The sequence below is a fragment of the Acanthopagrus latus genome, chromosome 7 (assembly GCF_904848185.1).
Source record: "Acanthopagrus latus isolate v.2019 chromosome 7, fAcaLat1.1, whole genome shotgun sequence".
NCBI lineage: Eukaryota > Metazoa > Chordata > Actinopteri > Spariformes > Sparidae > Acanthopagrus > Acanthopagrus latus.
In genome coordinates, this window is record NC_051045.1 from 26,976,966 (window position 1) to 26,988,365 (window position 11,400).

Here is an 11,400-nt window from a genome sequence, read left to right on the forward strand (position 1 = left end):
CTACAAGCTAATTTTTCATTCTGTAACAAAGTAAAGACTACAACACACACTGAAATGACAGTGAGGTCATATAGCTACTCTGTATGAAGTGTGCCTCTGAAAAACATATAGCCCTTACACCAGCGGTCCCCAACCCCCGGTCCGCAGACCGGTACCGGTCCGTGGGTCATTTGGTACCGGGCCGCACAGAAAGAATAAATAACTTACATTACTTCTGTTTTATTTATTTTGGAATCTGAAAGATAGTTTATTTTGAAAAATTACCTGATTCTCTGTTATATCTGTCTATGTCACTCTTGACGCAGGTCAAGGCGCTCTTCTCGGTCATGTGATAGGTTACCGCTAAAATGAAACCCAGGAGCTAGCAAAATGAGTAAAAAACAAACGTCTTTGGAAAGTTTCTTTGCAAAGGGGAAAAGGCCCAGCCAGGAGACAGAAGAGGAGCCTACGACTTCCAAGAAAAAGAAAGCTACATTTAATAGACAATATCAGGAGTCCTACTTAAAATACGGATTTATCCCAACGGGAGATTCCCACGCACCAAGCCCGCTCTGCATAATATGCGGCGACCGGCTCTCGAATGAGGCAATTAAGCCCTCAAAACTGCTTCGCCACTTGGAGACCAAGCACCCTGCATTAAAAGACAAGCCTTTGGAGTATCTTGAAAGAAAAAAGCGTGAACAAGAAGGACAGAAACAATTACTGAGGGCCACCACAAATGCGAGTGCACTGAGAGCATCATACTTGGTGGCTAATCGTATTGCTAAGGCTAAAAAGCCATTCACCTTTGGCAAAGAATTGATCCTGCCCGCCACTAAAGACATCTGTCGTGAACTTCTAGGAGAGGCTGCGGTTAAAAAGATAGCACAGGTGCCTCTTTCGGCCAGCACCATCACTCGGCGCATCAAAGAAATAGCAGAGGACATTGAGACACAATTGCTGGAGAGGATTAATACATCACCATGGTATGCACTCCAGGTTGATGAGTCTACAGATATTAACAACAAGGCAATACTACTGGTTTATGTGCGATATGTTCATCAGGAGGATGTGCATGAGGATATCTTATGAGCACTGTCATTGCCAACCAAAACCACGGCCGCAGAACTATTCAAGTCCCTTGATGATTATATATCAGGAAAACTGAAATGGGCCTTTTGTGTCAGCATATGCACAGACGGAGCTGCTGCCATGACCGGACGGCTGTCTGGTTTAACTGCTCGGATTAAGGAGGTTGCACCTGAATGTGAGTCTACACATTGTGTCATTCACAGGGAAATGCTGGCTTGCCGAAAAATGCTACCGGAACTTAACAGCGTATTGAATGATGTCATTAAAGTTATTAACCACATCAAAGCATACGCCCTTAACTCGCGCCTGTTCGAGCAACTTTGTGAGGAGATGGACATGGAGCACAGATGCCTTCTGTTATACACAGAAATAAGATGGTTATCCCGAGGGAGATCGCTGGCCAGAGTGTTTGAATTACGGGAGCCGCTGCAGAGATTTCTCTCAGAAAAAAAGTCACCGCTGGCTGCACATTTCAGTGACGAGGAATGGGTCGCTAAACTTGCTTACTTGTGCGACATATTCAGCCTGCTCAATGAACTCAATCTGTCACTCCAGGGGAAAATGACAACTGTCTTCAAGTTGGCAGATAAAGTAGCTGCATTTAAAGCCAAATTGGATTTGTGGGGACGGCGCGTGAACAGAGGTATATTTGACATGTTTCAAACATTAGCAGGGATTTTGGAAGAGACCAAATCTGAGCCTTCATTCTCCCAGCAGGTGCACGATCACCTGTCTTTGCTATTGAAAGAGTTTGAGCGCTACTTCCCAACCACAAAAGATCCATGAACTGCCAAAGAATGGATCCGCGACCCATTTCTCAACAAACCAGGTGAATCCAACATGTCTGTGCAAGAAAAAGATCAACTGCTGGAGATCGCAAATGACGGCGGCTCACATCATGATTTGTGTTTATTATTATGTTTAGAAAATACCACAGTTTTCATGCAGGTCATATCATATTATTTTGTTGTATTTATCCGCCACACCTTAAACGCCGGTCCCTGAAAATATTGTCTGACATTAAACCGGTCCGTGGGGCAAAAAAGGTTGGGGACCGCTGCCTTACACTATGCCCTACCCCAATTCCAACAAGAATTGCAACACCGTATGTTGAGGCGAAAATGCACAAAAGGGAGAGGCAGGGCAGAGCTGTGTACAGTGATTGAGCCAAAGACTGCACAGGAAGAAACAGCTTTCCAGAGGAAAAAAAGTTTGTTAAAACAAGGTGATTTGATTTAGGAAATTATGAAAAGAAAAAATGTCTGATTGTTGTGGCTCTGTCCAAGCCAGTCTCTCACAACAGTGAGTGCTGGTAACTTCTTTATTTGCGATTCATGACAAAGTGACAGTTGACTGAACATCCATCTGCTACAAGTACATTTTTGGGATTATAATTTTTGTTTCATTAGCACAAATAATCTCTAAATAGGGACATCCGACTTGGTCTAAGAAAGGTTGCTACTACAAACAAGCTCTTAACATTTTTAGTCTTCTACTCAATCTCCCAAACTCCATAAATTGAGAAGGTTTCAATCTAATGAGTTCATGCTCCATTAATGCTGATTATTTCCAGATAAAAAAAAGAAAAAAACACATTACAGGTCCTTCCCCTGTAGTCATGTTGACTGGTCGCAATAGTAACAGCACAGGTGTTAATAATGTTTAGAAAGGCTCTATTCCCAGTACACAATATCCTGAAGTACCCTGAAAACTGAAGCAGCTAAATGGAATTCAAACTCTGTTAATTGTATTACTTACACACTTAACTTTTCCTGCAGTGACATGTTTCGCACTGCAGTCTCTTATGGCGTAGATAAGACAGTCCAAAACAGGTTTCTTGCACTGTGTCTTTATAGCACTGTCCCCTAACAGGATGACATAAACAGGATTGCCAGGTGGTCCTGGCTGGTAGTATTTGAGCTCCAGTTGCAAATTAAGTCACGATATTTCACTGTGGACGTTCACTGTGTTGATGTGTTGCAATGTAATGACAAGTGAGGGGCAGAAACCTTCTTCAAAGATAATTAGTAACAAACTGGAAAGACAGAGAGACAGACAACACTGCTCTTGCATGTTAGTATAGTCTGTCCTTTTCCAGGTGTCCACTGTGGATAGAATATGTGACTCTGGTCTGTTTGGTTACACCAAAAGTTGCTCGATGTCCTCCTGTTGTAATTTTACTACGCGGGTCTATTCTGTACAAACATCATCTTGGCTGCTTCTTCCATTTTTCTCCTCTTACGAGGGATGGAGTATTTCCTTGCTTCTAGAGGGCTACCAGGTAATACAAATTTGTGACTTGTGATATTGCCAAACGTTGTGTTGCACATTTGTCGAGCAAGCAAAACTTGACTCAATGGAAGCATGATAAATGACTCACGCTAAGGCACATAAACCATAAAGTACTCCATCTGGTTTTGAGTAGTTCATGTGCAGTGCTTGCTGGTATAGACACGAAAGGCGTCACTAGTTCAATTCTTAAAGGGACAATTTGTTGTTTTGGAGAGGAAATTCACAATATTCATGGGGTAATAATACAAACTAATTTTTTTTTTTTCAATAATGAACAAGCATATTTCAGGGGGAAAGTCTCTAAAACACTGTTTGAAGCTTTAAAGGTGGCAGGGTCTGCCAAATAAAAACAATGCAGAAGAGTATGAAATTGTGTTGTCCTTGAAATGGTCCTGCTATCCTGAGAGTAGTCAATACATTATATATTCAGAAAAAAGAACAAAAATAATCAGACCTCTGTGGTAGCTGCAGGACTGAGAAAAAGCTGACCAATCCATGCTTTTCGGCCCAAATAGCACGGATTGGTCAGATGCCAATCCGTGCTATTCGGGCATGATCAGATGCCTTTCACTGATGCCGGAAATATTCAGCACACTCCTCTGCAGAAATATGAAGTTGCAGGAGAAGACGTTCATTTGGATACAATGGCAGAGAAAATTCAGCCAGCATTACTTGTAACAGCTCACCCTGCTAAAAAGGCAAGGAAAAGAAAGCCTGAGGCTGAAAAGGCTGCGACGAAATAGGCTCTGGATGAAGAAAGAAGTCAGACCCGAGTCAATATCGGTGCGGCGTTTGAGTGGTGGAGATAACTGGGGCGTGTGAAGGACCTGAAAAGTGATGCAGAGGTTGCTCTCTTTCTGTTGGACAGGTAATGATTTGTTTTGTTTCGGGGGATTTGTTATTTTCATGAAATATGTAAGGTTTGCCAACTTGGCTATGTTTGTAGCTTGTATTAGCCCGATGCTAATGTTAGCTTCTTTGTGTGTTGTTTTTAGCCATGAGAATAGCTAAAGAGTCATCCCAGTTTCCACTGGATACAGTCCACTGCATTACGGCTCTGATCCGGTCTTGCTCCGCCTTCCGGCAGTCACCATTGGTTGTGGTTTGAGTCCGCCACGGCGCAGTACAGTAGATAGCTGGCCCCACGAAGTGTGCTGGTGTCACCACGGAGTGTTTTATTTTGAAAAGTAACCGGATGTTGTTTGTTATTTCGGTGCTTTACTTCCTGTCTGCTCCGTGCTAAATTCAGCTTAATTGCTGCGTCATGCTCCGGCATCTCCTTCTCCCTGCTGAGTCCCACTGCCAGATACATGTTCAAGTTTTTGGGGGCGTGGCTTTGGACGGAGCATATTCAGTCATGAAAACGAAGAGAGTTTGTTAATTTAGGTTTAAAACATTTGTCAATGAAGATCTTTCTCTTCTGATTACATTTTTCCCCCAAAACTAAATGGTGCACCTTTAAGCAAAAGTAACTCAAAAAAATTCAATCACAACACCTTAACACTTTAAAGATGACTTTTGCTGCACTTCCAGAGAGTTATCCTGTATGCAGCTCAGCGGGTAGAGCAGGTCGACTAGTGATCGGAAGGTCACTGGTTCAAATCCCAGCTCCAGGCTGAGCTGCATGTCGAACTGTCCTTGAGCGAGATACTGAACCCCACGTTGCTCACTAGTGATGAGCTGGCGACTTATCCAGGGAGTACCCTGCCCTCGCCCTGAGACAAAGCTGGGATTGGCTCCAGCAGCAACACCCCGCAACAATGACATGACATGACTGTGTGTTTGAAGGCTGACCAAGCTGTGGAATTACTCTTCAAATTGTTAATGTCACCAATGGAAAATATAAACCACATGAGCATACTGGACTGCAAGACCATTAGCAGCTCCACAGACATGCTTGTCCAAGAGTGAAAGTGCATTAGTGTAAAGCAGCATGTTGCTGGAGAGGAGAGTGTTGAGCATATACTCACACATTCATTAGATCTGTCCTCAGTAAAAACAGACAGAAAATAATGTTTAGTGTCACAAATAGTGACTCATGGTTTTCACAGTATACACAGGTCAGGCCAATCCTGCAGAGTCATCCTGCTGCTGCAGCGGATGCAGTTTGGCATAGCTAAGATCCAGCAGAGCACAGCGATAAGCACTGCCCTTAAAGGGCCATCAATCACCACAACACTTGGTACAGAGGGTGAAAGGTGAAATGAAGATAATATTTCCCTAAAACTTGAAAAAATATACTTTTCTTGTTTACAAGCTTAAAATAAAGCCAATTAACGTTCTTACATCATATTCTCACTGGATTTTGACATGATTTAGCCCTCATTGGCTGCAAGCTCTGGGTGAAATGCAAATGGCGTTCATTTGACTAGTGAGGCAATTAACACAACTCTCTTGTCAGAGCTGAACATCGTAATTTAAATCAGGTCATAAGCTCAAAATATCTTTCTCCATGGGTTTGTCATCAGTGAGCCAAGCCGCAGCGATTAAAAGCATGCCAGAGTGCTGCTCTCTAAGCGATCACGTCTGTGTGAAGTATTTTTCTCTGGGGCAAGACAAGCCAAGAGCAGTGATATAAACAGGAAAGCAATATTCACAATCACATTAATGCCATGTGGGAGGAGACTGGAGATTATTAATCTCTTCATTCTCTGTCAGCATCAGGCGTCATTCATCATCACACTAATAAAAGGGCATAACCATGGTCTAGATCACATGTGTCAAATTGATCCAGTAAAGGGCCGCTGTGGCTGCAGGTTTTCATTCCAACCAAGCAAGAACACATCTGATTTGGATCAGCCAACCAATCAGCCAACCAAGTAAGAACACACCAGATTTGGATCAGGTGTGTTCTTGCTTGGTTGGAATGAAAACCTGCAGCCACAGCGGCCCTTTACTGGATCAGTTTGACACCACTGGTCTAGATATTGGGTGGGTCCAAATGAGAGCCCTTCCACCATTTTTTTCCCCTTTTTTTTTAAAAGTACATTTCCAACAATTCTATGATAATTTATATATGAAAATTGGCACTTTTAGAAGTTTTGAGGACAACACTGACCATTTGAATTCACATGTAAAGGGTAGGGGTATGTTTACGTGTATGTATATATATATATATATATATATATATATATATATATATATATATATATATATATATATATATATATATGTATATATATGTATATATATATATATATATATATATATATATATATATATATATATATATATATATATATATATATATATATAATCATTGGGGTTTAAATTTATAATGACCCAGGGTGACCAATAGTGACAGATCTGCCCACCAATCATTGATGATTTGCTTGTTTATAAGTAGTGATTTGATTAGATTTGATCTGCCTAAGCATGTTTTCAGTGACATTCATATGCAAATTGAAGCAATTAGAACCTCTGGGAGCTCAGAAACGGAAATAAATTTAAAATAAATAAGAAATAACAAGACTTCTTTTTTGACAGGGTTTATAAAAGAGTGCATATTTAACATATTTTCTACTGTATATTGGGGGGACTGCCATTTTTTCAATATTGAATGCAAATGCGTGGTTACGCCCATGCACTAATAAGAGGAAGACAGTAAATCTTTTTTTTATCATTTTCTTTAGAATATCATCATATTCTCTTGGTAAATATGATATGGCAAACAGTTGCTTATTCATATATCCATCATCTAAAGTTTAGAGTGTTTCTGGCCATTGTTTTAACTTACTCTATGCTCAGCATTGGCCTTCACCAACAAATGGAACAATATGTCAGCTACAGGCTGACCACTGTGATCATCAGACTGTCATTAACTTTGACAGTCAGTCTGTTCTTTTGTGCTAAATCTGAGCTGCTAGAAACAGGGTTGATGAAAATAGAGCCTGACCACCACTGTACATCGATGGACCTATTTTTTTTGCTGATATCTCCCTATGGCAGATCTATTGGAGATTAATCACTATTGATGTGTTGTCAGATATATGAAAACTTAAACTTAAGGTGGGTTACATGCAAAAAGGAAGCATTTATTGAATTTCATTGCAAAATGGCACAAGATCCTTAATTTACTGACTTCCTGTGTAAAGTGTCACACTGACTGCCATAATCACATCATGAAAAATACTACATTATTGATCCTACATATTTAAAGAGCATTTTTACCTCATAGACAAAACAATAAAAGCATAAACAAAGTAAAGGTGTAACATGTAGGAATTGGCGAACTTGAATTCATACTCCCAACAAATAGGTGCAGCATATCACCAGAGCAACTGCTCACTACTGCTGACTGTTTTCTGTTCATAAATACATGACCGTAGCTACTGTTAGTTTGTTACTTCAGTTAGCCTTGCAGCTAACTGGGCTCTCAGTGTTGGTGTTTACACTGCTAGCACAGGAGATGCGGATTGCAGAGGAAAAGAGGTTTCCTGGGTGTGGGGATAGCTGGTTGGCACGCTAACTGTTATTTATTGACATTGTGTTGATCATTTTGAACTCATGCTAGAAACATCTTGTGGGCCAAAAAGAACCTTATAGGATGCTCCTTTAGGCAGCACTGCTTAATAAGGTAACAAGCCAAAAACTTGAACCACTGTCATGTACCATATAGAATAACTAAATGACCTCATTAAGCTAACTGCCATTTCCAAATATCTTTCTTATTTATTTGCTTATGTATTGACAGGGACATTGCACGGCTTCTTAGCTTTACTAGAGTTAGTTAAAAGCTAACATACATCTGCAGCCCCTGGGCAGGAGATGACAAACGTGTACTTTTCCCCTCAGAGCAACTCAGCTATCAGTAACACCATTTCCAATGAATGTACAGTACAATCAACTGAGATAGTGACACTCATACAGGCTGAAACTCTCTCAGATGGAAATGCTCTTCTGCCCTCTACAGCAAAGGTAGCCATGGAGTTAAATGGTATGATTAATTCTGCAACTTAAGTCTAGAGGAGAAGAACAGATACATGCTCTGCATGAAAGAGGAGTAGTAAACAATGGAAAGGACACCAGAGATTTTGCCATAATAAAGAACTTAAGTTATCTGTTGTATAAAGTCATGTGAGACCTCTGCTGTGGAGTAACACTTTTTAAGGACCAAGAATTCTGTTTATGGTTGAAGGCAGAATTTTCCCATCACAGGCGCATTTGAGCAAACACCCTGCAGTGATAACAACTGCCAAGTCACCATGGCGACGTTCAGTCCGCCACTTGTGTGGAACGTGAGCAGGAGGAGAGCTGCTATTGGCTAAGAATCCTGAGGAATGGGAGGGAGGAGCCTGCGGTTGACAAGATGGCCATGTTGCAAAGAGCAAAAGTGACCTGTACCAAAGGACAGTACACAATACTGAGCTTTCTCTTCAGTCGAGGTGTGTTTGTGTTTCTTCTCTGCTCACTCTTGCATTTCAAACACTGTGCAGACTGTATGTTGCCTCATAAATAAATAAAAGACCATATGCACAGAAAGTTTATTGAGCAGGAGTATAGGTCACAGGGACTTAAGGTGTCAAAATGACATAATGATAACATAACGACTATGAAGAGAGATACAACAATTACAAAGAGAAACAAAGTAACTACACAGACTCAAAACAACTAAAAATGTAAACTAAGTTACTACAAAGAGACTCAACAAAGAGACATAATTGACTACAAAGAGAATCAAAACAACTCGAGAGAGACATAATTGACTACAAAGAGAATCAAAACAACAACAAAGAAACCACAAAGAGACTACAAAAGACTCAAAGTGTCTGTTTAAATCAGGTTGTTTTGCTCCTCTGATGGAATAGGATAGGGTTCCTTTCATACATATTTGCCCTGGGTCCAATGTCCTATAATCCTTCCATGTTCATATGTTTATTTAAGAATGTGTATATGTAGTACACATCAATCAGTATTAGTTGTTGAAATACATTATGTGGTTTGCGCCATGTTTTAAGGAAGATCTAAGAATCTCAAACCGAAGACTACACTACAGTATGTCCAGTCATTTCTGATTGTGCGGCCAGTTGTTACATTCATAACAAGGCGTGTAGGCTTTTATATCACAAACGTGTTGGAGAAATGGCAGCAAATTCAATGTGCACAGCGTTAACCCGATTCAGCCCCATGCTAATTGGATAAAGCGTTGATATCATTAGAAAAGTTCAGTCGCAATATTTCAAAGGAAAGAGCTGTGCCTCTTTTATCTCTGAGGTGTCACGTGAGTTCCTGAAATACAGAAATGCTGCAAGGTCAAACTGCAGCGCCAGGCAACCTGTCACGACTCTGCTTCCTGCAAACATGGATGTCACTTACTTTGGCTCTCAGACACACGGAGCTGTTTCTCCGTGCAGGGCTTGGGGAGCAGTCAGGGCTTTTCTATTCTAGACAACACTGTTCGGCGGACAACACGCATCTGACGCTCAGAAATAGGTGCACAGGATTACAAGACGCGCAAACATCTGCCAGAGCGCACTGCGCAGCATCCATCAGCTGCACCAAAATAAACTGACTGGAAATAGAGCGAGCGTCGCGGAAGACTACAAATAAACACCAAACTCTACACATGCACGGTCCTGCACGGTCACTCCATTCGTATATCATCGTTCCTTGATGCATGCAAGCGCGCTCTCTCCACTACACAGGCGAATCGTCCGCAAAATGACAGCTCCGCCACGGCCAATGGCTCTGATGATGTCAATGACAAACTCAGGCCTTGCTTACCTGTGCCCCCTTTCTAGTCGCACTGTTACTCCTTCCGCGGGTCCATCGCCTCCGATTTGATTGTTTTCCTCTCGGGTTCTTCGCCAAGATATCCGCTGGATGGAGCGGTGGTCCTGGCTCACACACCGGGGAAGAGGGAAGGAGAGGAGAGGAGAGGAGAGGAGGGGCTGGGTCGGGGCGGTGCAGGAGGTGCGCTGGGTGGCTGCCGCGCGAGGATACGCACAAGGATACAGGGATGGAAGCATCTGCGTCACGTTACGTCGAATTTGTTTTAAAGGGAAACGCCACCAAATTTGTTGAAGATGGCTCAGAGCTACAGGGCCCTGCTGCTGTTGTGTTAGTTTTCTACTCAAAGTGACAGTGACCCGAGGTTGCTGCTGTGTAGAGATTAAGTGCTGAGTCAGGATTAATTAATCTTAATCAGTTCAGTATGTAGCCTAACATGTATTACTCATAAACTTAAACCTACTGCAAGGAGTTATTTTCTTTTGATGAAACAGTCTTGGTGTAATACTGGTGCCAGTGACTTAAATTTAGCAAAGGAGACCGTCAGCCAGAAGACTGGCTATTTTATCATAACTATTGTAATTATTGCTAAAGGAACACTTCACTGCAAATGAAAAAAAAAAAAAAAAAAAGTCAGTCATTATCTACTCACTCTCATGCGGATAGAGAATTTGGTGAAGTTTCGTAGTCCACTAAACATTTGTGGGCCTTCACTGCAAAACAGTGTTGCAGCATTCTTCTGAATAACTGAAGTAGATGGGGACTTGTTTTAATGTGTAAAAAACACACAGAAGAAAAAACACGGCTCCGAACAGCTTGTCCGCTGTTATCCAAGTATCTGGAAGCCCTGAATATTCACTTAAGCTGCTAAAGTGTTAGTGTCTGTCTGAAATTGGTGAACAACCCTGACCGTGTGTAAATGCCGTAAATACTGTTTTTCAAATCAATTTGGGATCCCTTGGCTTTAGAAGAATTTGATTATGCCATAACCCTGTAACTGCTTTGTCAGGGGTTTTGTCTCTGGACAAGTCGCTAGCTCATCACAGGGCCGTTACTGATGGCAGAGGTGCCAACCGCACATCAGGAGCAATTTGTTCAGTATCTTGCTCAAGGACACTTCAACATGCAGCTCAGCTCAGCCCGGAGCTGGGATTTGAACCAGTGACCTTCTGATCACTAGCCTACCTGCTCTACACCACTGAGCTACAGCTGCTGTGATTAGGTCATGAAAATCAATAACTTCCATACTGTGAAAACATTCTAGTGCACTCTGCAAATTGCAGCACCACACCAACACAGTCTCATCCC

The 11,400-nt window shown here is 41.7% G+C and overlaps 1 protein-coding gene across 3 annotated transcripts in view; it reads right to left on the minus strand.

Annotated features, from left to right (window-relative positions):
- snphb (syntaphilin b) overlaps window positions 1-10,272 on the minus strand; it is a 41,311-nt gene extending 31,039 nt beyond the window's left edge. For all 3 annotated transcript variants that reach the window (XM_037103781.1, XM_037103780.1, XM_037103779.1), the window contains exon 1: window positions 10,087-10,272. The gene's annotated coding sequence lies outside the window, so the exon portion shown is untranslated. The remainder of the gene's footprint in view (window positions 1-10,086) is intronic.
- Window positions 10,273-11,400: the final 1,128 nt, after the last annotated feature.